Source organism: Arachis stenosperma, chromosome 10 (assembly GCF_014773155.1).
Source record: "Arachis stenosperma cultivar V10309 chromosome 10, arast.V10309.gnm1.PFL2, whole genome shotgun sequence".
Classification (NCBI taxonomy): domain Eukaryota; kingdom Viridiplantae; phylum Streptophyta; class Magnoliopsida; order Fabales; family Fabaceae; genus Arachis; species Arachis stenosperma.
Window position 1 is genome coordinate 125,708,214 of NC_080386.1, and position 3,226 is coordinate 125,711,439.

General features: G+C 37.8%; 1 non-coding gene across 1 annotated transcript; it reads left to right on the top strand.

Annotated features, from left to right (window-relative positions):
• The first annotated feature begins 230 nt into the window (after positions 1-230).
• Positions 231-338, top strand: LOC130958680 (small nucleolar RNA R71). The gene has a single exon (XR_009077790.1). It is a non-coding gene; the product is annotated as a small nucleolar RNA R71 (small nucleolar RNA).
• The last annotated feature ends 2,888 nt before the right edge of the window (positions 339-3,226 follow it).

Genomic DNA, 3,226 nt, shown 5'->3' on the forward strand with positions numbered 1-3,226 from the left:
GCATTCAGAGTATCAATCTCAAGAACTCCTTTCTTCTGATTTGTCCCATTGTTCACAGGATTCCTTTCAGAAGTGTACATGAATTGGTTATTTGCAACCATTTCAATTAGTTCTTGAGCTTCGGTAGGCGTCTTCTTCAGATGAAGAGATCCTCCAGCAGAGCTATCCAAAGACATCTTGGATAGTTCAGACAGACCATCATAGAAAATACCTATGATGCTCCATTCAGAAAGCATGTCAGAAGGACATTTTCTGATCAATTGTTTGTATCTTTCCCAAGCTTCATAGAGGGATTCTCCTTCCTTCTGTCTGAAGGTTTGGACTTCCACTCTAAGCTTACTCAATTTTTGAGGTGGAAAAAACTTTGCCAAGAAGGCATTGACTAGCTTTTCCCAAGAGTTCAGGCTTTCTTTAGGTTGTGAGTCCAACCATATCCTAGCTCTGTCTCTTACAGCAAAAGGGAATAGCATAAGTCTGTAGACTTCAGGGTCAACCCCATTAGTCTTGACAGTGTCACAGATTTGCAAAAATTCAGCTAAAAACTGATGAGGATCTTCCAATGGAAGTCCATGGAACTTGCAATTCTGTTGCATCAGAGAAACTAATTGAGGCTTAAGCTCAAAGTTGTTTGCTCCAATGGCAGGGATAGAGATGCTTCTCCCATAGAAGTCGGGAGTAGGTGCAGTAAAGTCACCCAGCACCTTCCTTGCATTGTTGGCATTGTTGTTGTTTTCGGCTGCCATAGGTTCTTCTTCTTTGAAGAAATCTGTTAGGTCCTCTACAGAGAGTTGTGCTTTAGCTTCTCTTATCTTTCGCTTCAAGGTCCTTTCAGGTTCAGGGTCAGCTTCAACAAGAATGCCTTTGTCTTTGCTCCTGCTCATATGAAAGAGAAGAGAACAAGAAAGTATGGAATCCTCTATGTCACAGTATAGAGACTCCTTGAGGTGTCAGAGGAATAGAAAAATAGAAGGAAGAGGTAGAAGAATTTGAACTTAGTGAGATAGAGTTCGAATTGTGCATTGAGGAGGAGTGGTACTCCATAAATAGAAGGATGTGAGAAGAGAGGAAGAGATTTTTCGAAAATTAAGTAAAAGATTTTAAAAATATTTTAAAAAAGTAATTGATTTTCGAAAACTAAGATTGAAAAAAAAATCAAGTGATTTTTGAAATTAGAAATCAAAAAGATATGATTGAAAACTATGTTTGAAAAAGATGTGATTAAGAAGATATGATTGAAAAGTTATGGTTTTAAAAAGATGTGATTGAGAAGATATGATTTGAAAAACAATTTAAAAAGATTTGATTTTAAAAATTAATGACTTGGCTAACAAGAAAAGATATGATTTAGACATTAAACCTTTCTCAACAGAAAAGGCAACATACTTGAAATGTTGAATCAAATCATTAATTGATAGCAAGTATTTTTGAAAAAGGAAAGAAATTGATTTTGAAAACATATGATTGAAAAAATATGATTTGAAAAAGATTTGATTTTGAAAAATTTTGAAAACTTGAAAAAAAATTTGCATTAAAAACAAAATCTTCCCTCTTGTGCCATCCTGGCGTTAAACGCCCAGAATGATGCACATTCTGGCGTTTAACGCCCAAAGCACTACCCTTTTGGGCATTAAACGCCCAGCCAGGCACCCTAGCTGGCGTTTAAACGCTAGTCTTTCCTTCTTCACTGGGCGTTTTGAACGCCCAGCTTTTTCTGTATAATTTCTCTGCTGCATGTACTGAATCTTCAGTTCCCTATATTATTGACTTGAAAATAGAACCAAGACCAAATAAACAATGCATGCAAGACACCAAACTTAAAATGAGACACTAGACTTAACAAGAAACATAAAATATTTTTGGTTTTTATGATTTTGTATTTTTTTTTTTGGATTTTTCGAAAATTAAGTTGAAAAAGAAAATAAAGGTATCAAAATTCTTAATGAGAATTCCAGGAATCATGCAATGTTAGTCTAAAGGAATTAGACATGGATAGCCAAGCTTCAGCAGGACATTGCATTCAAGAGCTAAATTGTTGAGAATCAATCAGCTTTGGTGATGATAAGAACATCACCTTGAAACACTAGAATTCATTCTTAAGAACTCTGAAAAATACCTAATCTAAGCAACAAGATGAACCGTCAGTTGTCCATACTCGAAACAATTCCCGGCAACGGTGCCAAAAACTTGGTGCACGAAATTGTGATCACTACTTTTTACAACTCAAATAATCCCTAGTAATGACCCCAAAGACTTGGTGCTCAATACCATGGCATAAACACAACTTCGCACAACTAACCAGCAAGTGCACTGGGTCGTCCAAGTAATAAACCTTACGCGAGTAAGGGTCGATCCCACGGAGATTGTTGGTATGAAGCAAGCTATGGTCACCTTGTAAATCTTAGTCAGGCAGACTCAAGTGGTTATGGATGATATATGAATAAAACATGAAGATAAAGATAGAGATACTTATGCAATTCATTGGTGAGAATTTGAGATAAGCGTATGGAGATGCTTTGTCCCTTCCGTCTCTCTGCTTTCCTACTGTCTTCATCCAATCCTTCTTACTCCTTTCCATGGCAAGCTGTATGTTGGGCATCACCGTTGTCAATGGCTACAGTCCCGTCCTCTCAGTGGAAATGTTCAACGCACCCTGTCACGGCACGGCTATCCAGCTATTGGTTCTTGATCATGTCGGAATAGAATCCAGTGATTCTTTTGCGTCTGTCACTAACGCCCCACAATCGTGAGTTTGAAGCTCGTCACAGTCATTCAATCATTGAATCCTACTCAGAATACCACAGACAAGGTTTAGCCCTTCCGGATTCTCTTGAATGCAGTCATCAATTCTAGCTTATACCACGAAGATTCCGGTTAAAGAACCCAAGAGATATCCACCCAATCTAAGGTAGAACGGAGGTGATTGACGGTCACACGTTCATAGGTGAGAATGATGATGAGTGTCATGGATCATCACATTCATCAAGTTGAAGAACAAGTGATATCTTGGAATAAGAACAAGTTGAATTGAATAGAAGAACAATAGTAATTGCATTAATACTCGAGGTACAGCAGAGCTCCACACCTTAATCTATGGTGTGTAGAAACTCCACCGTTGAAAATACATAAGAACAAGGTCTAGGCATGGCCGTGAGGCCAGCCCCATGATCTAAGATAGCATAAGACTAAAGATAGCTACCAAGATGTCAAATACAATAGTAAAAGGTCC